The sequence below is a fragment of the Podarcis melisellensis genome, assembly GCF_964234715.1.
Source record: "Podarcis melisellensis genome assembly, chromosome: 9".
Lineage (NCBI taxonomy): Eukaryota > Metazoa > Chordata > Lepidosauria > Squamata > Lacertidae > Podarcis > Podarcis melisellensis.
The window spans coordinates 69,790,412-69,816,424 of record NC_138541.1 but is presented as its reverse complement, the minus strand read 5'-3'; positions in this window follow the sequence as shown (position 1 = coordinate 69,816,424).

Sequence of the window (26,013 nt, the reverse complement as noted above, 5' to 3'; positions counted from 1 at the left end):
ATTTCAGCTTGAAAGAATGCCAAGCCCCATTACAACTTTGCCACTTCACTGAAAGAATGTAAAACAGAAATCTGAACACCTTTCCCTCGTTGCTACACTACTACCAATCAGAGCGGAGCCAACAAGACTATTTCTGCTAAGAATATGAATAATGTACAAAAGAATTTTAAAGAAAATACCTTTAGGCTAGAAAACTGAGACTAATCAGGGTATTGTTTTTCATGAAAGGCAGGCTTTCTTTGAAGTATTTAAGCTACTTCCTTATGATTCCCTTGACTGTGTTTTGTGTTTATAACATTGATTCAGCTAAACTTAGTTGTACTCGTCTACTCTTTACACCTCCGCCAACCCCTACCAAGCCGGGCCCTCCTCCTGTTTCTATTCATCCACATTCAGTTTTCTCAGGTTGATTTATCGCTTCAGAAAATTTCTCAGATTTATGCGGTGGACTTTAATCCACTTCTTATGGTGTGTCTATTGGTGCTGGGAAATGTGTTTCATGTGGAGATTTTTCTCATTTTTGAGCAATATTTTCCATTCACGCAACTGTGTTAGATTGCTATAAACGCTGAGCTTTGATCAAATATTTAGAAACACAGATACGAATAAACAAATGTAGGTTAGTCAGATGAAGCCAGAGCTTTTCTGGGCTTTTTAAGCAAAGATGGAAGCTCAAACATAAGGTTTTTCAACAGTTTAGATGATTTTTAAAATAATAATATTATTATTATTTTTTACAATGAAGGAATGGTTGAATAAAATGCGAGAATATACAGCAATAGAAAATATAGCTAATTATGTTTGTGTTGAGGAGCAGAAACAGAATAGCATATTTAATTAAAACTGGAACCCTTTATTGTCTTTACATTTATCCTTTACTTGTCCTGCTGCTGTCAGCTGTCATGGCAGATCTCCCATTGTCAGCACTGTGGAGGGTGACATTTCTTTCTAACAATCTCCGTCTTGGAACAATGCTATTTCATGACTTTTTGACATTCCAGGTGCTTTGTGAGAGTTGCTCCAAAGCAGACATTGGGGTACGGATGAGGAATGGCTGCCATCAGAAGACAGATGCCAAGAGGAACTCCAGCAAAACAATGGTGCAAAGAAAGAAAGAAAGAAAGAAAGAAAGAAAGAAAGAAAGAAAGAAAGAAAGAAAGAAAGAAAGAAAGAAGTTCACTACTCCAAAAGTCGTGAAGAATCTTCCCTAAAATTGCAAGGACATTTAAGCCCTCCCACTTTTACTCCTACTCCTAATATTTGAGCCAAAGGTGAGAATTTTCTGCTCAGTTCTGCTTTAGACTAGAGTGGTACCTCGGGTTAATTCGTTCCAGAGGTCCGTTCTTAACCTGAAACTGTTCTTAACCTGAAGCACCACTTTAGCTAATGGGGCCTCCTGCTGCCACCGCGCCGCCGGAGCATGATTTCTGTTCTCATCCTGAAGCAAAGTTATTAACCTGAAGCACTATTTATGGCTTAGTGGAGTCTGTAACCTGAAGCGTATGTAACCTGAGGTACCACTGTATAGCTGATAAAAACAATTATGACCCACAATTAGCATTCTTCCAGGTGGTTATGGGGGGAGATTATGATATTGATGCATGTGTGAAGGGGGGGGGGGAGAGGGAGAAAGAGAGAGAGAGAGATTGGAATATGGGGGAATTAGCAAAGTGGCTTTCTTGAGGGCGGGATAAAAAATTCAAAATATTCAAAACATTTCCTCAAAATTCCCCCCCTCCCCGATCATGGAGCCCATCACTGCAAAAATCATCCCTTACTAGGGTCAGGGAAAGGAACTGGTTGCTTGAATTCACTTCAATATGACATTTTTGCAGTCACTGTTTACAGCTGGTTTTGTACCTTGTTTGCTCACCTACCGCAGTTTCTTTGAAAGAAAGTAAGTAGTGATGGACAGGTTCCAATTGGGTTGATTCACAAACAGCCTAATTACAAGTTTTCTCACTGAGTGTTGAAAAACACCCATCTAATTTCTGAAGGTTCATCCGAAATAATAATGTTGGCACTTGAGTCCTGGTGGTGCTGCACATATGGAAGTTACAGCAGTGGTTTTTTACGAGTGTGCCTTGAATGATGGTCAGGGGTGCCATGGGCAACATTGGCCTCTGTTCCTCTTTCCTTCTCTCTCTCTCCTCTGATGCCCTCTCGCATCTCTGCATCCCAAAGGCTTGCAGAGCTGTTTGTTGCAGCAGTCCTGGCTACAAGCTCCGCAGGTGAATGGTGCCTCTGGGGCTGGTCAGGGGGTGCTATTTGTCAGGAGCTGAGGAGTAAGCAAGCAAGTGGGTAAGGGAGGCCAGATAGTCTGCCAGTCCTTGCTGTTGGGATTCGACAGACAAGTTCCAGGCCTCTGTGGGGCAGTGTGAGAAGTCACCTCTCTTTGGGGCAAGGGGGGGCAGCTCAGAGACCAGGGAAGCAGCGGCGGCTGCCCAGAGGATTCCCAAAGAGAGGGGAGAGGAGGCTGAGGGAACACTCCACAAGGAATGGTGTTCGAAAAGGGGTGAGGGGCTGCCAGCTCTGCAGGCATGGGGTGACATAACTGGGCTCCTGAGCCCCAAAGGGGTGCAGCAGAAGAAATAATAATAATAATAATAATAATAATAATAATAATAATAATAATAATAATAATAATAATATATTTGTACCCCGCCCATCTGGCTGGGTTTCCCCAGCCACTCTGGGTGGCTTCCAACAAAGATTAAAAATACATTAAAATATCACACATTAAAAATTTCTCTGAACAGGGCTGCCTTCAGATGTCTTCTGAATGTCAAGTAGTTGTTTATCTCTTTGACATCTGGTAGGAGGGCGTTCCACAGAGCGGGTGCCACTACCGAGAAGGCCCTCTGCCTGGTTCCCTGTAGCTTTGCTTCTTGCAATGAGGGGACCACCAGAAGGCCCTCGGTGCTGGACCTCAGCGTCCGGGCAGAACAATGGGGGTGGAGACGCTCCTTCAGGTATACTGGTCCGAGGCCATTTAGGGCTTTAAATACAGTTGGGCAAGTGAGCCATGGACTCCAAAAAGTTGAAAACCTCTGTGCTACAGTGTTGCCTCCTGTGAATTGTCGCTTGGCAACTATTTTAAAATCTACAGAGCACAATACATGATTTTATGTCTTGCTCTGTCATGTTGCTTGGTTGAAGTACATCACATGCATGCCTTGTATGTGAGATCATTTAATTTGGAAGTGTGTAAGTGTCACTAGTGTGTGTGTGTTTGTGCAACATGGTATTCCTTTGAAAATCCCATGCCCATTTAAAATGTCTGTGTACCTTCACAGCAACTGAGGAGTGTTTCATTGGAAGTCAGGGTTACTATTAAAGAATGTCTGTGCATGTACCTACAAAACAGATGGCCTTGGGCAGCTGGTCTGGTATTGCTTTGGAAATTCTATTACCATTTAAAATGCCCATGTAGTTTCTCAGTGATCAGTGGCTATTTCATTTAGAGGGAGGGTTAATATTTTGGAAAATGTCTGTGCATGTACCCACAAAGCAGATGGCTTTGAGCAGCTGGTCTGCTGAACACTCGCATAGGTCTCCAAGCTGGAGAAGTTCTGTGAAAAGTTCCTCCAAGGTCCAGCTGACCATTATTAGCTCGACAAACTTTTATAACAAACCAGGAATTCAAAAACTTCAGTGCCATCACTATCTGTAGGAATTGCTTATTTTTTCTTTTTTAAAAAATAACCACCAAAAACAACTCTGCACACATCAATTATTTAGTGGAGCTTTTAATGGTTTTTTTTCTCAAGCAAATAAACTGTACATGAAAAATAGCACCGCGCAAGAAGAACCAAGGATTTATATTGCAACCACTTTTCCAAAAAGTACAAAAGCTGTTGTCTGCCTCTTTCACAGTTCATTCATATTTAAATTCAAATCAGGTTTGTAGCACATTTCCCATTAAGAAGAGCAGTTTGTGGTTCCTAAGGAGTCAAATAGGAAATGCTAAGATTCATGTACTGATCTAGGCAGGCAATTTGATTATGCTGCTCACATCACTGGAGGAGGCTTTTCAGTAAGTTGCTGGGTAATTCAGCTGAACGTTGTAGCTGCAATGACGGGAAGCATCTTAAGTAATGAGCCTTTCCCTCTCCAAAACTCTCTCTTATACAGGTTAAAGGAATCAGAAATCTTCAAAGACGGAGTTGGCAGGTGATGCAGGTGCCCATATTTGATGAAACAGAGTCTGTGAGGATGAAGCTTTTATTATGATATTAAGGGAGGGCAAAGCAATTGCAAACGGAGATCTATACATTTCAGTGTAATCACAGATCTATAATGTTGGGCCACTTAGTCTACCTGCCAGCTGTGAGGGTGCATGATCTGTGGCCCCTTCCATCAGTCACCCACATCATGCCACATAGACCTAATTGATAATAGCGGCCAACATCCCAGCAGATACACAATAGACTCAGGGGGTAAATATGAGTTCTCCTTTCACACAGTTCAGTCATCCTCAAATGTGGGAGGGAGGGGGAGAGATATTGGTCAGGAAAATGAAAAGGAGAGCAAGTCACATATAAAACATAATGGAGAGTGTAGAAAGTTCATCCTCCACACCCTTTCAAAATCCTCCGAGGTCCAGCGACAGTGAAAATTGTTTCTTTGACTGCAGAATATAAAGTGTATGCGCTTGCTGTGTTTGCATTGTACCATTGGCCACCTTGAATATTTCCCATAGAAACCTGGGATACGTACGCTGAAATAAATGAATAAAAATGCAGTTTAAATAAATAATAATAATCTTTTAGACTGCTATGCTGCATACAATAACCGGTCCTAACATAAAGTTCAGTGGTTAAGTTTAGACCAAAAGTCTTCCAGAAAGGCTCACGTAAGGTCCACAACAACCAAAACAACTCCTGCCCACAGGCCTGCATTTCTAAAATACATGACACAAAAGAAAACACGGATGAGGGCGCCAGTTCATTTGAATTTCGAGTGTCATTTTAGGTGAGTTTACCTTAGTTTTATGTACGGCAAATGAATGCGCCTATTCATTCTACACATGAACATTTTCTTAAAGCTGTTCCAGTGCCCTCTTTGCCATACACCCTGAGAATATGGGCCAAATTTTCTGTGAACTCTTTTTTTGGAAAATAATAATAATAATAACTCTGGGCGGCTTCCAAGAAAACACTAAAATACAATAATCTATTAAACATTAAAAGCTTCCCTAAACAGGGCTGCCTTTATATGTCTTCTAAAAGTCTGGTAGTTGCTGTTCTCTTTGACATCTGGTGGGAGGGCGTTCCACAGGGCAGGTGCCACTATCGAAAAGGCCCTCTGCCTGGTTCCCTATAAATTGGCTTCTCGCAGCGAGGGAACCGCCAGAAGGCCCTCAGTGCTGGACCTCAGTGTATGGGCAGAACGATGGAGGTGGAGATGCTCCTTCAGGTATACTGGACCGAGGCCATTTAGGGCTTTAAAGGTCAGCACCAACACTTTGAATTGTGCTTGGAAACATACTGGGAGCCAGTGTAGGTCTTTCAAGACCGGTGTTATATGGTCTCGGTGGCCACTCCCAGTCACCCGTCTAGCTGCCACATTCTGGATTAGTTGTAGTTTCCGGGTCACCTTCAAAGGTAGCCCCACATAGAGTGCATTGCAGTAGTCCAAGCGAGAGATAACCAGAACTTGCACCACTCTGGTGAGACAGTCCGCGGGCAGGTAGGGTCTCAGCCTGCATACCAGATGGAGCTGATAAACAGCTGCCCTGGACACAGGGCATTCATTTAAACTTTTCTGAAAGTCCTGACTACAAATGGAGGGCCAAGACTCAGGGGAATTTGGGTGCCTAAAGGTTATTCCTGACAGCCCAGGGGTGAAGCTTGGTACACTTGGGGCAATGAGATGAGAAGATGGCAGTGGCAAGACTAAAACCACATCCTTTGGGCTCAAAAGAAGTAGGCTCTGCCAACACAATCTTATTCTGAAAGGTCTCAAGGCAGATTCTGTTTGTAAGGCCTGGCATATACAAATATTCTAAGTTTGTTGGCCTGGCAGTGCAACCCCAAGATTTGTGTGTGAACCAGGGCTCAGTCATCTTAAACACAAAATCACGCTGGAAATAATCCCCACCCCCACTCATATATACAATATTTCTTTTCTGAACATGTACAATCTGTACTGAAATCCAAAATGCAGTGTTGTAATCAAGGCTTTAGCTGATTTATCCAGCAACAGTCATTTCTCAACATAGTTTTAATTCCCAGAGAGCAACAGCAAAACAAATTCATCAACTTTTGAGTTGTTAGCAACCCAACATTTCCTTTGTCTGACAACCCATGAGGTAAAAGCAACACTAATAATCCAATGTGGCAACTGAAACACAATTAATCATGTTCAATGTTCCATATCGGCAGGAAGACAAAGGCAGAGAAACAAGCCTACCAAAAAAACCATCCTTTTCTGACCTCAGGCAGGGTTGTGAATAAAAAGATTCCAGTTAGCCAAGGACAAACAATGCTGGCCTCCAATGTGCTGGCATTTAGCTGTTCGGTAGTATTCTCTGCTAAGCTGCTTTGGATATTATATCATGGGATTTTACTTTGAAATAAAGTTAAAAATGCAGGAAAACAGCAAAGCACACACACAATAATACAAAAAAGATCGCCACAAAAGGAATTAAGGAATTTGCTGAGCACAGAGAAAGGAAGTGAAAAATAAAATTAATCAATAAGCTACATTTGTTTTGCTTGGATATCTCCTGTAGAATTGCCATAGGGAAAGTGATTTGACTACTGATGCAATTGCAAGCCTGTAGCCTAAGATTTGGCTGGCTATTCAGACTCTGTCAGCTGTGCAGCTGCAGGCCATGTTTACCTCTTCTTATTATGCATTCTCTTTCCCTGTTTGCCTCTTCGCTCTTGCTCTCCAGCCATCCTTTCATAGCCATGACCACAAAGAGACATGTAGCTTATTCTAGGGCCAGGTCACACTTTTAGCTCCCAAAAGTGTCCAGAAAGAGGAGGAAAGAGAAGGCTGAACTGTTTGATGGGATGGTGGCAACTGTCAAGGATGGAGATGCAACATTCACCTGCATTCCTGTGTCTCCTTGCTGCTGCCAGTTAAAGGTAAAGGGACCCCGTGAAGCTGAGGCTCCAATACTTTGGCCACCTCATGAGAAGAGAAAACTCCCTGGAAAAGACCCTGATGTTGGAAAAGATTGAGGGCGCAAGGAGAAGGGGACAACAGAGGACGAGATGGTTGGACAGTGTTCTTGAAGCTACCAACATGAGTTTGACCAAACTGCAGGAGGCAGTGGAAGAGAGGAGTGCCTGGCGTGCTCTGGTCCATGGGGTCACGAAGAGTCGGACATGACTAAACAACAACAACAGAGGGACCCCTGACCATTAGGTCCAGTCGTGGCCGACTCTGGGGTTGCGGCGATCATCTTGCTTTACTGGCCGAGGGAGCCGGCGTACAGCTTCTGGGTCATGTGGCCAGCATGACTAAGCCGCTTCTGGCGAACCAGAGCAGCACATGGAAACGCCGTTTACCTTCCTGCCAGAACGGTACCTATTTATCTACTTGCACTTTGACCTGCTTTCGAACTGCTAGGTTGGCAGAAGCAGGGACTGAGCAACGGGAGCTCACCCCGTCGTGGGGATTCGAACTGCTGATCTCCTGATCAGCAAGCCCTAGGCTCTGTGGTTTAACCCACAGCGCCACCCACGTCCCAGTTACTGTCTTTAATTTCCCCCTAATAAAAACACAAGAACTCGCTAGTGTGGTATCCTGTTCTCACAGTGGCCAAGCTCTCAAACAAAACCTGAGTGCAACAGAACTCTCCCTGGGCCCAGGCCAAGTTATGATATAGCATCATTCCAAAAGCAGAGGCGTGGGAAGGCGGGTGCGGGGGTGGGGACCGCCCTGGGTGTAATCACTATGGGGGGTGCCGCCTGCCCACAGCTCCCAAGCCTCCCCCAAGCCGTTGGTGGAATGGGGGAGCTGCACCACTTGGCCTTCATTTTGACAGCTCAGGGGTGGTTTGGGAGTCGTAGGCGGGTGGCACACCCGGGGGGACATTCCCAAGTCTACTCTGAGCCATCGATGTGTGTGGGGGGGAAGAATGGAGAATGAAATTGATGGAATATGCAGAAATGGACAAATTAACGGGGAAAATTTGAAACCAATGCGATCAGAGATTCACCGAGGACTGGAATAAATTTACAGAGTATATCAAAACTGTGTGTGATCAGGAAATAACACTTGTCGGATTTCAGGAAGCTCTGTGAAAAGAATAGATAGGAATGTCGCTTAAAAGAGAAGATAAAATAAGGATTGTTAAAGTGAAACATAAATTTAGGAAATGTGAGAAGTTGTGATATATATGAAAATTGTCAGATAGGCTGATGGAAGTCTAAAAGATGTATAAGTTAAATTGGATGTTAAATTATAAATGGAATGGTTATTGGAAATTTGAATAAAAATTAATTTTTTAAAAAAAAGATAATCTACGCTGGTATCATGTGGAAATCAAGATGATGGCTAGCCATAATGAAGAGAAGGAGGAACACTGAAAGTTGAAATTGTATATTCTTCTTGTATATTGTCTTCTTGTATATTCTTCTTGTATATTGTCTTCTTGTATATTCTTCTTGTATATTGTCTTCTTGTCTAATCTTCTTGCCAATTAACAGCTAAAGAACCTCATACGCAATAACTTCCCGAGACCCTCAGCCTCTCTGATCACCCCCTCACTATCTATGATTTTTAGGAGTTCATGGAGGACCACAATTTGGCTGAGGTGGGACTGTGCTTTTTTAAAAAAATTAAGGTTCTTTACCCTCCCCCTGCCCCACCCCACCAATTTAAGCACAGTCTTGTACAGCTGGGAATTCCATATGAAGGGCACAACCAGGAACATGGTTGTGCATTTCAGTACAGTGGTACCTCAGGTTATGAACTTATTTCGTTCTGGAGCTCTGTTCTTAACCTGAAACTGTTCTTAACCTGAAGCACCACTTTAGCTAATGGGGCCTCCTGCTGCTGCCGCTGCGCCGCCACTGCATGATTTCTGTTCTCATCCTCAAGCAACGTTTTTAACCCTAGGCAATATTTCTGGGTTAGCAGAGTCTGTAACCTGAAGCGTATGTAACCTGAAGCATATGTAACCCGAAGTACCACTGTATCTGGTACTAGTTCATGAAAGCTTAACTATGGCACGGGACTACGTTTCGTTTTGTGGCAATCATTTTGCCTGTCCAGACTATGAAGACTTCTCTTTGGGGAGTGCTATGCATACATAACTGTTATCATTTTTCTCCGAAAGTGAAATCTGAAGGAGATTTGAAGATTCCCTCTCAGACAAACTGTAGAAGGAACTTCAAGAGTAGCCAAAAGAGTTTCAGTAAGTATAGCAACATTCAGAGCTGGAGGATTCAGACATACTTAGATTTAAAGGACTCTGGTTGGGATAATGTTGGGGGGCTGGCCCAAGATGGCGTCGATAGAGGAAGCATCGATTTGAGCTCCGCGTTAGTTGTGCGGTTTTTATTAGTTTTTATTAGTTTTTACTAGTTTTATCAGCTTTTTATTAGCTTTTACCAGTTCTAGATGTGTATACCTCTATTTATATTATTTTGGAAGTTACACTATGACGTATATGCAACTCTTTTAATTAGGAAACTCTTAGCTTTTGCTTTGACCATCCACCATATTGCGGAGCAGGCTGCAGCATTTAGACACACAGCTCAATTAAAAAGAATGAATTTGAAATCTTCTGCAAAGCTTTAGAAGCTTGGAGAGATTAAGTAAAGCAAGTGCAAAAATCCCCCCTCCAAATCTAAATGAAACGGATTATATTGCTGTGGAATTCGCTAAAAGAAAGTGATCCAGCAGGTTTTATTTTCAGATAAAACAGCTGATTCACTTTTGTGATATTCAAAAGGTTTATCCTGGATGGCTCTGCAGAACTCAAATGTTAGTTCTAACTAGCTGCATCTTTCGAGATATCTTACAAAGTTTCAAAAGAGTTCAGAATATGCCTCACAAACCTTGTTGTGTTTATGTGTGTGTGTGTGTGTGTGTGTGTGTTAAGCTTACACAATATTATGTGTTTTTAAAAGTTATGGGACCTTAGGAGTCAATTTATGATTCTAAATGCACATACTTGTATGATGTTCATTCTCATGTTACATTTGCATTTACACTATTTTATAATATAGTAAGAAGGGAAATTGCTTCAGCAGATTTTTTTCTTTCTTTTTAAGGGAAAAAAAATCCTATCCTCAGAAGTAATCCCCATTGTGTTCAGTTGAACTTCCAGATTGTTCATATGATTTGCTGCTTTCATCAGGATGAGGCACCAGGACTATAGGGAAAATTGGAATATGTTAGGAATTCTTAGTTCATTCTCCCACTTTTCCCTCTGATCAGAATTCTATCATCTCTGACTGAATCTATATCATCGAAATGTACACCTTTATCACCAAAATATTTGAGGCATTGTTATGTACTAAGCTTGGATCCTAAAATACTAGGCAGGTAGGAGCCTAGAGGGACGCGGGTGGCGCTGTGGGTTAAACCACAGAGCCTAGGGCTTGCCAATCAGAAGGTCAGTGGTTTGAATCCCTGTGACAGGGTGAGCTCCCGTTGCTCAGTCCCTGCTCCTGTCAACCTAGCAGTTCGAAAGCATGTCCAAGTGCAAGTAGATAAATAGGTACGGCTCTGGTGGGAAGGTAAACGGCATATCTGTGCGCTGCTCTGGTTTGCCAGAAGCGGCTTAGTCATGCTGGCCACGTAACCCGGAAGATATACGCTGGCTCCCTCGGCAAATAAAGCAAGATGAGCACCGCAACCCCAGAGTCGGCCACGACTGGACCTAATGGTCAGGGGTCCCTTTACCTTTACTTTAGGAGCCTAGACTGCAACAACCTGATTGGCCTGCTGGAGCTGCCCAATCAGGCTCCAGGAGGGAAGCAGAATCAGCCAATCAGATGGGACCCATTGTGTATATAATGTATATAAAGCCAGAGGTTTGGGGGGAGGATTCGTTCACTGTTTTACAAGCTGCAATAAAGAGCATGAAATCACTACGTGACTTTTGCGTATATTTCAGGCATAATCTGCCGCTCTCCCTCTAATACTCTCTTCTCTTGGCCTGCAAGTGCAGAAATCTCCCTATCCCTGCTTTTTACTGTCACATTTTGCTCTTCTCACAACTTCCCTTTCTCCTATCAGAAATGGCCTGGGTCATCCCATAAGCATCTAGAAATGCCTAATACATCAAAAATGACTGTGGTATAATGTATAATTGTGAATTAGCTGCCATTTCTGCATTCTAAAGTGGTGAAGAGCTTTGCCTAATTTTCTGCCTTGCATCCAATTTGCATAGCCTAATCGGAGTTTGGTCACTAGATGCACAAAAAAGCCACTGTTGCTTAGTTCTTTGCAAAGTGATTTATCTGTACATCTTAGGATATCTGCGCCTCTTCTGGATATGGACCATTTTCTCTCATTTTCTCCACTTAAAATAGCTATTTATCTCAATTTAAAATTTCAGCGCATCTACACAAAATGGGTGAAATGGCAGTTCAATCAAATTTTGCTGTCTAGTAGTAGCTGATTAAATTAATTTTGTGTGATGACAGTGTAGCTATGTATCTTATTATTATACGTAATAAAATATATTTGTAATTCCATGCAAATGAACAATTACAGCAATTAGGAGAGAAGCTGCTGTATCTTCAAATGGTCCCAGGTAAATTCTAGAAAGACAGTCTAGGCATCACTTTTGTCACAGGGTTTGGCATTCCTGCTTTTGTCTTGTGGAACAGAACTCATTCTGTGAGTTGGGACCACATCACTATGTTTTCCCCTAACCCTCAGTGCATATAAACAGCAGGCAACAGAGCATATCCACACCTGAAGCAAAATCCGGTGAACGCTCAGATGTGGCAATTATTTTCAGCAATGAAAGGGCTTAGAAAAAGCCAAATTCTTTCACACTATTCCAAGACAAGTCACATGCCATTATACCTTGGCAAACAATTATGATGGTGTCCGTCCATTTGAAAGCAATTCGGTGTAGGTTAATGACACCCAAATTCCAGCCCTTTAAAATTTCCGGGGGGCAGCCCACTTTCTGAGACCCCTAGCCATAAAAAAGGACAACATCTGAAAACAAAATAAGGCACTGAGAAGCAGCGGGGAACTCATTTCAGGGATGCATTGTGCAAATGGGATATAAAAGATGGGTCCTGTTGTATCAGGAGCAAAACCTGGATCTTTCCTTGGGACAGCATGTTGCCATCGTCATCACATGTGTTTCCTGGTTGGCTTGATACATGTAAGGAATAAAGAAAATTAAAGAAAACATTGAATTGCATAGATTGTAGATATCAACAGAAACCAACGGATGTAAATTGCCTAGGGTAGGGTTGCCATACGTCCAGGAAAACCTGGACATGTCCTCTTTTTGCGGGCCAACATGCCCAACCTAATGGATTTTTATATTTTAAAGGAAATGTCCGGGTTTTGGATGGTTTGGGGGGGCTTGGGCTTGGGTGGTTTGGGCCTGGGTGGCTTGGACTTGGACTTGGGCTGCTCTACATGTCACAACCACTGCCAGCCCGAGCCAGGGGAAAAAGTTGTGTGGTTGTGGCAGCCCTGCATGCCTCTTTCCCTGGCTCGGGCTGTCAATGGCTCAGGCTGTCCTCTTTTTTGCTCTTCAAGATACGACAACCCTATACCAGACTCTGGGGCAGGGGCCAAACATTGCCTGCAACCAGACACTGAAATGAATATTTTTGAAACAAATGCAAGGTAGATTGAGGGTGCCTTCCTGGGATCCCATGCAGCCACAAGCTGGCACTGACAACAAGTGTTTCAAAACCTGGCAACTTTATCATGAAACCAGGGCCAAAAGAAACATACAGTGGTACCTCGAGTTACAGACGCTTCAGGTTACAGACGTTTCAGGTTACAGACTCCGCTAACCCGGAAATAGTACGTTGGGTTAAGAACTTTGCTTCAGGATGAGCGGCGGTGGCGCAGACGCGGCAGTGGGAGGCCCCATTAGCTAAAGTGGTACCTCAGGTTAAGACCAGTTTCAGGTTAAGAACGGACCTCCAGAACGAATTAAGTTCTTAACCCGAGGTAAAGGTAAAGGGACCCCTGACCATTAGGTCCAGTTGTGGCCAACTCTGGGGTTGCGGTGCTCATCTCGCTTTATTGGCCGAGGGAGCCGGTGTACAGCTTCCGGGTCATGTGGCCAGCATGACTAAGCCGCTTCTGGCGAACCAGAGCAGTGCACAGAAATGCCATTTACCTTCCCGCCAGAGTGGTACCTATTTATCTACTTACAATTTGACATGCTTTCGAACTGCTAGGTTGGCAGGAGCAGGGACTGAGCAACAGGAGCTCACCCCGTCGGGGGATTCGAACCACTGACCTTCTGATCGGCAAGTCCTAGGCTCTGTGGTTTAACCCACAGCACCACCCGCATCCCTTCCCAACATTTCTTAGGGACGTCCTAAAGAAAAGTGGGACATTCTGGGATAAACTGTGGCAGCTTCTGTAAATCCAGGACTGTCCCTGGAAAATGGAGGGTCTGCAGAAGGACTTATTCAGTCAGCAGTCTCCTTCTTGGCAATGAGTCTACAAGCTGACCTCATGGCTACAGGGTAGTCTTGCCCGTCCTCTACTGATGAGCCTCCCCAATCCCCACAACTTCTCGTTTTTGTCTCCTAGTCAGGGGCGGAGGAAGGGGGTTGCGATGGGGGCAGGCCACCCTGGGTGTCACCATTGAGGAGAGTGACAAAATGCTGGGGGCATTCACTGCGGGGCCTGCAGTGTGCCCAAGTCACGCATATCTCCTGCTAGTGGTGGCTTGGGTGCCCGCAGGCTCCATGCTGCCCCAAATGGTCCACCTGTCGTCTCCCCTCAGCCTTAGGGCGGCTGAGTGGGAGGAGGGAGGCAGACTCCTCAGAGGCCCCGCAGAGTATCCTGCCCCAGCTCACCTTGCCCCACAGGTGGCTGGCCCCGCCCTCATGGGGGGGCTGCTGTTAGTTTCTGTTTGCCACTGTGCTCTGGAGTCACAAGACTCTGTTTTGCATTCCACTCCTTCCAGACTATTGGAAGTCTCACGGAAGACAGGAGACGGATGTGACGTTACTGGTTTCCTCTTCCTTTGCTTCAGTTGCTCTCTGCTCTCACAGAGAGAGGATGTATTTCTTTTCTGTCTGCGTAGCTTAGTAACAAAACCCTTTAGCCATGTAGCTCATACTATCTCGTCCTTCCACATGCTGCTTTGAAACTCTGCTGAATGGGGTTGTGCCTGGAGCCTTATCAGAGACTCAGGTCGTTAATCACGTCGGAGGGCGATTCTGGAGGAGCTTGAAGGACCTTGGTTGAGTGGAAATTCCAACAGCTGCCCCCCCCCCGGGTGCAGGGCACGTGCGCCACCCCAGGCGCCTGATTGGCTTACTCCACCGCTGCTGCTAGTCAGGGTCAACCTCTTAATATGAGCATAAAATATGTACAGCAAGATATTCCCATTCTTCCACTAGTAGACATTCTCAGTGAAAGTGCCCCAGCCCCACAATTGTATCACAGTTTCTTATCAGGGCCCCTGCTCCATTTCCAGTCTCAGTTCTGAGGCTAGATAAAATATAAGAAACGGAAATAAAAAGTAACTTTCAAACTGCCAGTGGTTGGATTTTCCCATTTTCCTTTTGCTGAAAGGTTCTGAGCTTCAGTAACAATGAGAACATTGAAAGGTTTTTTCCTTCTTCTTCCCCCTTTTACTCTTTGCTATAAAACTATTCTCGCTCAAGGCTTCATACTGTATAAATAAAAGAAGGACCCCAGGAAGGGAGAAATGGGCCACCTCTAATTTGTATGGTGGAGAGGCATTCACTGTGTGGTCCGATAGGGAGAAAATCAATTGCTTTCTTAAGGAGAGCCTCTTTGAAGAACGCCGTCTGAAAAGCTCTGTAGTTCACAAGTTTATCTTGCTGACAGCAAAGGCACCAAAAAGAACACAGTTGCTGATTTGAATTGCTGAGTGCACCGTGTTTCATATACTTTGAGCCCTTCCTCCGAGGGAAAAGTACAAAGAGGTCTGCCTTTGCTTCTTGCTTACTTAGACAACGGGTGAGCCGCAGGACAAATGTTTAAAGCATGAATGGCTAAAGTGAAAGGTCCTATATATACTTATTGGAGACTGAAATGGTACCTATGGGGATGTTTCTGGACAGAGTCATAATCACTCTTGGAAATTACAACTAGGAGGGGGGGAGTATCAGTTTTTACAATGGGGGGGGGAGCACTGTGCTTTTTCATTAATCTTGCAAGGGAACCAGGAAGGGGGGGGGGAGAGACTGAGCTCTGAGCAGGAAGGAAGTAGTGAAGATTTTTTTCCTGTTGTTACTTTTCCTGCCAAGGCAAGCAAAGGGATGTGACCTCACAGAGCCCCCTCTCTAGGAATTTACAGAGGGAACTCCGTGTGTCTTAACCCTTTGCTTATCTAGCAAAACATGAAATATTATTTTGGCCGTGTCATTATTTCCCGCAGGGTCTACATTATTTTATTCGCTCCCCAAGCATGCTACCTCCACAATATAAAATGCAATTGGCTGGCTTTGGTATCTTTTGCTCAGAAGCACTTCTCTTGAAATAAATGAGGTTTCCTTCCTACTGATAAAAAAAATGTGGTATTACTACCTTCCTCCACCTGAATTCCATGTCCCACAACACAGCAACAACTGGTCTGCTTCTCGTCACTGGGCTCTTACTTATTAATATACAGTGACCATAAATCAAAAATACAAAATGAATCAGCAGACACAACCGCAACATCACCAAACACTTTACCACTATAGTAAGTTACAATTCCCATAGACTTCAAGGACACCTTTTTAAATCACGGTTGGCAACTGGAGGTGAAATTGCATATGCATAGAGAATTTGCTGCTCCGTGGTACTGTATATTTGTATATTGCTTTTCATCCCAGGAGCTGCAGGCTTTGTAAATTGTTTTTCCCTCACCACCAACCTTTTTATCTTCACAACAGCCTTGGGAGATAGGCTAGGCTGTCGAGAAATCTGCACACAGAAAGACCCCATGACTTCTGTCCAAATGAAATCCTCCAATTATTTTTTATTGCTTTGTTTCATAAAAATAAAATATATATATAAACAAACAAGAATAAAAATATTACACAGACAACTAATAATAGAAAGGAAAAGTAAATATAAGAAAAGTATACAAAAACTTAATTTTCACATTAACCACATTACTTGATCTTCATTTTCAAGGCTTCCTTTAGCTTTCCCGAAAATCATTCAAAGTAATACTTTAAGTTACACATTTCTTAGTATATATTGTCATTGTATCTTTTTATGTTTATTTCTTGGTATATATTTTCCTTGTACATTAATTAGTCTCCTATTATCTTTGAACAATAACTCATATTCTTTCACAGTGTGTCTCTAAATCCCTTTAGCGTTATTTTCCCTTGACTAATAAGTTCCAGATAATCTACATATTTCCCCCAATCCTTGGTGAACTTTTGGTCTCTTATATATCTTACTTTACCTGTAAGTCTATCCAATTCCATATAATCTAACAGTTTAGATCTCCACTCCTCCACCGTTGGTGTTTCCTGCTTTTTCCACATCTGGGCAAGCATTACTCTTGCTGCTGTAACTGCGTAATACACTAATCTACAGTCTTCTTTTTTTATCTCCTGGCCCAGTATGCCTAGTAGGAAGATTTCTGCTTTCTTTGAAAATGTATATTTTAGAATCTTCTTCAGTTCTATATAGATTTTTTCCCAAAACTGTTTCACTTTTCCACACTCCCACCACATATGGTAGAAGGAGCCCTCGCTAACCCTACATTTCCAGCACTTGTTATCCACCTTATACATTTTCGATAGTTTCATGGGTGTTAAATACCATCTATAGAACATCTTCATTATGTTTTCTTTTATCGTTACACACGCCGTAAAATTTAATCCTTCCTTCCAGAGTTTTTCCCAGTCCTCGAATAGTATATTATGTCCTATATCCTTTGCCCAGCGAATCATCACGCACTTGACTTCCTCATCTGCTAAACTCCAATCCAACAATATCCTATACATTTTCGATACAATCTTCTCTTCTTTGTTTATAATCTCCATCTGAAACTTGGATTCCTTCTCTACATAACCTCTTTCTTTAAGATCCTTCCTAAACACCTGATTCACCTGGAGATGGTGTAGCCAGTCATAAACATGTTCCTTAACATGATCATATGGTCGTACCTTCCATTTCCCATCTTCTTTAATTATTAACTGATTATATGTTACCCAATTACTTCTCATATTAATAGTCTTCACACACATAACTTCCAGAGGTGAAAGCCAATGTGGTGTTTTTGGTTCCAACAAATTCTTGTATTTATCCCATATTTCAATTAGTGGTCCTCTAAAAATATGATTCCCAAATCCCTTGTGTATCTTCCATTTATCCCGCCATAAGTAGGCGTGCCAGCCGAAGTTGTTATCGTAACCCTCCAAGTCTAATAGTTCCCTATTCTCTAACCTTACCCAATCTTTAACCCAGCATAGGCAAACCGCCTCATAATATAGTTTCACATCCGGCAAGGCGAAGCCCCCCCTTTCTTTTATATCTGTTAATAGTTTAAACTGAATTCTGGGTTTCTTTCCTTGCCAGATGTATCTCGAAAGCACTCGTTGCCACTCTTTAAAGATTCGGCTTCCTTTAATTATAGGGATAGTTTGAAATAGGAACATCAGCCTTGGAAGCACATTCATCTTAATTGTATTAATCCTTCCCCAAAATGACAGTTTCAACCCTCCCCAAATTTCCAAATCTTTTCTTATTTCCCTCCACGTCGGTTCGTAGTTATTTTTAAATAGATCTATATTCTTAGGTGTTATCCAGATACCGAGATATTTCACTTTTTTCACCACCTCTATTTGCGTTTGCTGTTGAATTGTTTCTGTTAATTTCTGATCCAGGTTTTTGCCTATTATTTTTGTTTTACTCTTATTTAATTTGAACCCTGCTACCTCTCCAAACTGATCTAATTCCTTTAATATCTCTCCTGTTGCAGTTGTTGGCTCTTCTGTCATTATAACTACATCATCCGCATAGGCTCTGATCTTATGTACATTCTGTCCAACTAACACTCCTTTTATTTTTTGGTTCTGCCTTATAGAATTTAATAGGACTTCTAAAGTCATTATAAACAGAAGCGGGGAGAGCGGACAACCCTGTCTTGTTCCTTTTTGTATCTTTATCTCTTCTGTCACTATGTTATTAATGATCAGTTTGGCTTTCTGGTCTGTATATATGGCTTTTACTCCATTAAAAAAATCCTTCCCCACCTCCATATGTTCTAGATTTTTCAACATAAAGTCCCAGATAACGTTGTCGAATGCCTTCTCGGCATCCACAAACATCATTATAGCCTGTTTGTTAATCTTGACAGATAGGTACTCTAACATGTTAATTATGTTTCTTGTGTTGTCTCTCATCTGCCGTCCTGGCAAGAATCCTGCTTGGTCCCTATGAATAGTTTCTGATAACAGCCTCTTCAACCTCCTTGCTAGAATCCCTGCAAATATTTTATAATCTACATTTAGCAGTGAGATCGGTCTATAAATTTTGACCTGAGTCAAATCTGCATCTTGCTTGGGGATAAACATAATATATGCCTCCTTCCAAGTCTCTGGGAATTCTCCTTTCCTTAAGATATTATCCATAGTTTCTTTCAGAGGTCCCACCAAGATGGATTTCATTTCTTTGTAATAACCTGCAGTGAATCCATCAGGACCTGGGGCTTTTCCCCTCTTTAACTCTTTAATTGCCTCTTCTATTTCATCACTTCCGATTGGGGTATTCAACTGTTGTCTTTCCTCCGTTGAGATTTTCTGCACCCCTTTATCCTTCAAAAATCTCTCTATTCTCCTTAAACTAATTCTCTCTTTATTGGAATATAGTCTTCTGTAGTAATTGAGAAACTCTCTTCTAATTTCTTTAGGATCTGTTTTCTCTTCCTCTCCCACCTTTATTTTATTTATTGTGCTCCTTTCCTTCCTCTTTTTGATTTGCCATGCAAGCCATTTGCCTGATTTATTTGAAAATTCAAATTTTTTTTGTCTTAATCATGGGGAACACCCAAAAGGTGTGGCTAGTACCCTCTGAAATGTCTGAAACATGAAGGAGTTACTTGGCAGCTACTCAGGAGTTCTTCTGCAGACAAATCAATGTTGAAAGTGTTCTCTGTTGTTAGAAAACCAGAAAACCGCTGTAATAAGGTATTGCTTAACTTCTCTGGTATGGATTGTAAAGTCATTTTAGTTAGAGATGTGCAAAACCACCCCTGGGAATTTTGTTGGACAGATAGAAATGCCTTTGGCTTCCTTTGAAATTCCTCAGATATTTTTACTTGAGGAGGAATGCCATCCTTGCTTCCAATTTCAAACTATGCTAAATTTTTATTGGTCACCCGAAATCTGCAGTGATTCCTTTTGGATCCTTTGGGAGACAAAAATGATACTTGCCACTCTAAAAGAGGAAGCATGATTGTGCAGTTTTTACAGTAGAAAAGGAAGAGTCAACAACTGACAGTTTAAAATTTTAGAGCTCAAGAGACCATCACCATCTGGTCATCATCAACATAGATCCACTGCAGCAATACCCATCCAAATAAGGACCTAATAAAACTCCCTTTTCAGCTCTGTAATTAAAGAATTACAGTGGTACCTCTGGTTACAGATGCTTCAGGTTACAAATGCTTCAGGTTACAGACTCCGCTAACCCAGAAATAGTACCTTGGGTTAAGAACTTTGCTTCAGGATGAGAACAGAAATGTGTGGCTGCAGCACGGTGGCAGCGGGAGGCCCCATTAGCTAAAGTGGTACCTCAGATTAAGAACAGTTTCAGGTTAAGAACAGACCTCCAGAACGAATTAAGTTCTTAACCCGAGGTACCACTGTACAAAGAGAATTCTGTATCTCCCATACAGTATGGAGAGAGATCTGATTTGCTAAATTAAGGACAGGTCAGGATAACCGTATTTTTCGCTTCATAAGACGCACCTTTTCCCTCTTAAAATCTAAGGGGAAATGTCTGTACGTCTTATGGAGCGAATGTGTGGTCCCTGGGGCTGGGAGGGGGGAACCAGGGCTTCCCCCACCAGCCCCGACCTGTTCTTGGGAGCTTGGGAGCAGCGGGAAGGCTGCTCCTTTCGCTGAAGTCTTTCCTTTCACCTCTCCTTTTGCTGAAGCCAGAAGAGTCCCTGAATCATCCAGAATGCAGCGGGAACTCCCACTGCGCTCCGGAGGCTTTGGGTTGCCTTCACTGAAGGCGAAGGCAATGTGGGAGAGGGAGAGCTGCGCAGCACCCCTTCAGCGAAGTGGGAGGAGAAATGGAAGGGACTCCGTTTCTCCTGCCGCTTCGCTGAAGGGGCGCTGAGCAGAGAGGGGGAGAATTATTTTTCTTGTTCTCTCCCTCTAAAACAAGGTGTGTCCTATGGCATGGTGCATCCTATAGAGCGAAAAATACGGTATTAAATGGAGATATAGCTCTGATGCAATTGAGTTATGGCAGTGTGCTTGATGGAAACATGCTCACTTTAAAAACTTGGTGTAGTTGAATGGCTAATGAAAAGTTTGCAGCTGTAACCATTTGCTGAACTTCATCTCTGCTATACTCTTATTTCTCCCGAGGAAAAGGCTAAACCTGCATTCCTAATATTAGAGTTGCCAAGGCTTGAAATCCAAAATCCTGGAGACTTGGTGGGCAGGGGGTAGAGTCAAGTGTAGGACTGGGGTTGGGCTCTAGTACCCATTTTCACCTTAACTGTTCAGCAAGAAGCAACACTAAGGCACAGCCTTGCCCCATTCTTTAGTGGTGACTCTTTTGCTGGTACCAGCATCTTTTAAAATCTTGGTGATCATTTGGCAACAATATAAGCAGGTAAATTTGCTCTTCCCTCTACTTTCCTCCCTGCTGCCCACCCCCCTTGTGTTGTACCTGTTATATTATAACCAAATATTTCAAACTGCAAACTTACTTTGGCACACCTACTGGCGGAGTGTAAATTAGTTTTTATTTCCAGTGTAATTGGTTTTGTTATCTTTGCCCTCCACCTGACTCTGCAAAGCTGACTAGCACTTGCTCAGGAAACCACACAAACTGTGAGGTCACCCATTCCCCACTCTCTAATCTGGTTTTGGTGAAGAATAAACTGGTTGTCAGAGTCTGGATTTCTCAGACTCCCAACCGTGTGAAATAGGTTTGCTCAATTGTGGTTATGCAATGTAACTAAGAAAGGAGCATCTGTCTGTTTCAGAGACCTGGACCATTCATAAGTGCCTCTACCTTTTTTTGTCTGTCGTTCACTCTTATACAGTGGTACCTCAGATTAAGAACTTAATTCTTAAGAACACACACACACACACACACACACACACACACACACACAAAAAAAAACCTCCACCCAATTAGGACTAACAAATATATCCTTTTGGAATATTGAGGGTTAATTAAAAATGGGGTGGGTGTGACCTGACTGAACCCTTTACACAGTGCTTTTTTCATGGGGTACTCAAGGACACGCAGTACTGACACCCCCTTTTTCCTTGTTGTTAAAAAATGTGGCACTTACTGTAACAACTTCATGGTGAGTAACAGTACCTATTTTTTCTAGAAAAAAACCCACTGCCTTCACAGTTCATGGTTCCCTCAAGGGAGATGTGGCTGGCTGGATCTCACAGCAAAGCCACGGCTGTTACAGGGTGGGGAATTCACTGCAACATTGTGTTGCATTTTCCAACTGTTTCCTCCTTAGTCTAGCCAAGGGGTCAGCAACCTTCTTCAGCAGGGGACCAGTCCACTGTCCCTCAGACCTTGTGGGGGGCCGGACTATATTTTTTGGGGGGGCGGATGAATAAATTCCTATGCCCCACAAATAACCCAGAGATGCATTTTAAATAAAAGGACACATTCTACTCATGTAAAAACACGCTGATTCCCGGACCGTCCGCGGGCTGTATTGAGAAGGCAATTGGGCTGCATCCAGCTCCCGGGCCTTAGGTTGCCTACCCCTGGTCTAGTATAGCCTTGGCCAGCCTGCTGCCCTGTAGATGTTTTGGACTACAAGTCCCATTAGCACTGGCTGGGGCTGATGGATATTATAGTCTAAAACATCTGGAGAGTAGCACGGTGGGGAAAGCTGGTCTAGCATATGTGAAGAGTGGGACTCTCTTATAAAACGTTTTTATCCAATTGTTCAGCCAACCTTTGGCAATATGAATGTTCTACCTTTGTTCTGATGTACTGTTTTAAGCATTGTTTTCATATACTATTGTGGCTCAGAATATGCCTTCTTTCCCAAGAAGGCAGGGTGCCTAAGGTTTGTTTCTGTGGATCCATATCTTTGCTTTATGCACAGGGCTCTTATACACTTTTCCTGTGAAGGGAAACAGTAAAGCAGTACAGTGGTACCTCAGGTTACATATGCTTCAGGTTACAGACTCCGCTAACCCAGAAATAGTGCTTCAGGTTAAGAACTTTGCTTCAGGATGAGAACAGAAATTGTGCTCTGGCGGTGCGGCAGCAGCAGGAGGCCCCATTAGCTAAAATGGTGCTTCAGGTTAAGAGCAATTTCAGGTTAAGAACGGACCTCCGGAACGAATTAAGTACCGTATTTTTTGCTGTATAAGACGCACCAGACCAGACCATCTAGTTTTTTGAGGAAAACAAGAAAAAAAATATTCTGAATCTCAGAAGCCAGAACAGCAAGAGGGATCGCTGCGCTCCATAAGACGCACACACATTTCCCCTTACTTTTTAGAAGGAAAAAAGTGAGTCTTATAGAGCAAAAAATACGGTACTTAACCCGAGGTACCACTGTAATAGCAACATTTGTGACTTTCTCCTATTATAGCCACAGCTCTGAGGTTGGCCCATTTGGAGAACGGCCAGTCTGCACAGATCAGTTAGTATTGTGTTGACACTCATATCAGACAATAAAATGTCTGCGACAAACAGCGAGGCATGCAGGCTGCTAGTTAGAAAAAAAATCCCATCACGGCTGACAAAATGTATTTGTACCAGTTCAGTTTATTGACAGAAGAAAATGTCAGAATAGTGTGTCAAGAGTGGGTGACCTAATTCTTTGGATTTCCACCCAATGCACTTTGCACACCGTGCATTGCTGCTTTCATTCCTGAACAAACAGGAAGCCAGAGTGTATCAAAGAAATCAGCAGTTGAACCAGGTTGTCTTGCTCATATGGCTGTATGATTAATCACTTGAAGTTTTCTGGGTGGAGTTTGCATTTTGCCACTTGAGGGCATCCTATCATTATATTCTGTGACAAAGCTGCGTTTCTCAATTTCCATTAAAATAATAATAATTGGCCTCTACCGAAAACAGGTAGAGGGCCAGAATAACTGCAGATGCCGCCCATGAAATGATAACGTGCCATGATAAATGGGCATTTCCTGGAAAAACAGATCTCAGAAAACGAGACTGGCAAGAAGCGATAAATCAGCAGCTGAAAAGAAATGGCAGATTTACAAGGAGTTTATGTCAAAACCAAAATAGACATTTTGGGATGGAGGAGTGAAGTGATTACGCAGAAGAGATAGATGAAATTGTGGTTGGTCTGTTTGGCCAAGGTTGTGTTAACGTGCATGTGTGTGTAATATATTCAGCACTTCTCTATTTTGTTACTTGCTTTAACAAGAGGACAATTTAATTTTATTAGTAAGAGCAGGGGATAGCTGGTTGTCTTAGGAAAACTCTTTTGGCCTTGAAATGTTCTCTCTGGAACCCCCAAATGTGTTTCAAAATTTGTATTAGGCTTTATTTCCATGTCAGATCTCTAGATAAAGCCTGATTTATTAGCCTTGAATGTCAGTTTTCACATCCCAGAGTGCTTCATGAAGTCTACTCTGTTTCCTAGAGTTTTGACTCTCAGGCATTGCCAAGTGCAATTTTGAATTTGATATCCTTTAATTATTCCTACGATTCACTGGCATCCCAGTTCTAAAGAAATTGGCTGCAATCCAGCACAAAATTAAGACTGAATATCTTACTGAGTACAAACATCCACTAACAGAGTGCAAGATTAGGGTCACTGTATTAATGTATTTTCTACTCTGATCAATGCAGGTTCATGCAAGGTGCTAAGGACTGTAATGGTAGTGTAAGGGACAGCTGGAGCACTCCTCTTACACTAATCAAAGTATTTGGATACAGATACTTGCATGAGAAATATAATTCTTGTCGGTTGTGAATGGTACACTCATCAGCAGAAAATAAGAATGGTGTCCGATACAGTAAATAAAATTCAGATAATGCCTCTTGCTTGCCTGATTAGAGAGGTATGTGTAGAAACCAGGTAAAGGTAAAGGTAAAGGTAAAGGGACCCCTGATCATTAGGTCCAGTCGTGGCTGACTCTGGGGTTGAGGCGCTCATCTCGCTTTATTGGCTGAGGGAGCCAGCGTACAGCTTCCGGGTCATGTGGCCAGTCTCTTCTGGCGAACCAGAGCAGCTCACGGAAACGCCGTTTACCTTCCCACCAGAGCGGTACCTATTTATCTACTTGCACTTTGACGTGCTTTCGAACTGCTAGGTTGGCAGGAGCTGGGATTGAGCAACAGGAGCTCACCCCGTTGTGGGGATTCAAACCGCCAACCTTCTGATCAGCAAGCCCTAGGCTCTGTGCTTTAACCCACAGCGTCACCCGCGTCCCTTATGTAGAAACTAGCCTACTGTTTAAAAAAAGAAAAGAAAATCTGCATCAGTTGCCCCATCCACTTTTCCCTATGGCCCCACCCACCCTTGGCATGTGGCCAGAGGAAAAAGTTGCTCAGAAGGAAGTGTAGCTCACAGGCCGGAAAACGGTCCCCACCTTTGATATAAAGGCTCCTGCTGCCTTGCTGGTCTGAACAACTGGACAGTTTTGTTTTGCTGCTCCTTGTTGGCTAAAGACTGTCTTCACCTTGCCCCGTCTCTGCCTTTGCTCTGCCCTATTTTGAATTAAATAGGAGACACATCTGACATTCATTTAATCATGCCATTCAGCTCAAACTACCAGAGGAAATTGGATCCAAATTTGGGATTGGTGGTTGACCACTGAAATTAAAAGCTGATTTTCCAAAGTTCTAGCCGCTACCCAAATGCGTATCTGGGTTTTTGGCAGTGACCGTATTAGCCACATGGCAAATGCATCTGTGTATTTGATTTCAGCCATTTGCTTAAATAACAAAACACAAAACTTTTGCAATGCAAGGAATTATCCCTCTGAGTAAATCAAAGTGGGTGCCCCTCCCCCAGTAACTTAACTGGAATGCCATAGACCCTTGTTTGAATGTGTGGGGGCAAATTGCTGAATCTGGAAGCATATAAAATGCTTTTTGAATGTCTTTTTGCAGTAGCACAAACCCTGAAAATAAATGCTTGCTTAATTGTGTTTCTCACAAGAGGAAAAGATTACACATAAAATCAGTATGCAGTACAGGTCTATTTCCCCTTCTTCTTCTTCTTCTTCTTCTTCTTCTTCTTCTTCTTCTACTTCTACTTCTACTTCTACTTCTACTGCTTCTCCTCCTCCTCCCCCTCCTCCTCCTTCTCTTCTTCTTCTTCTTCTTCTTCTTCTTCTTCTTCTTCTTCTTCTTCTTCTTCTTCTTCTTCTTCTTCTCCCTCCTCCTCCTCCTCCTCCTCCTCCTCCTCCTCCTCCTCCTCCTCCTCCTCCTCTTCTTCTGGATACATCCCAGGAAAAGCCGATTCACAAGGAATGTTTTCAGCTCTTCAGAACCACAAGCATCAGAAGCAAAAAATCTCAGTAGGCTGCCTATCATGTCAAACAGTTCTATTACTCTGCATCTTTTAAATTTCTTTTTTTAAAAAAAAATGTTGTCGTGACGGTTTTAATCTGTCATGGCTGCCACTTTTGACTGGAATTTGAAAGCAGGTCTCTTGCCATGAAATGTCTGGGATCATTCCCTTTGCTGCTT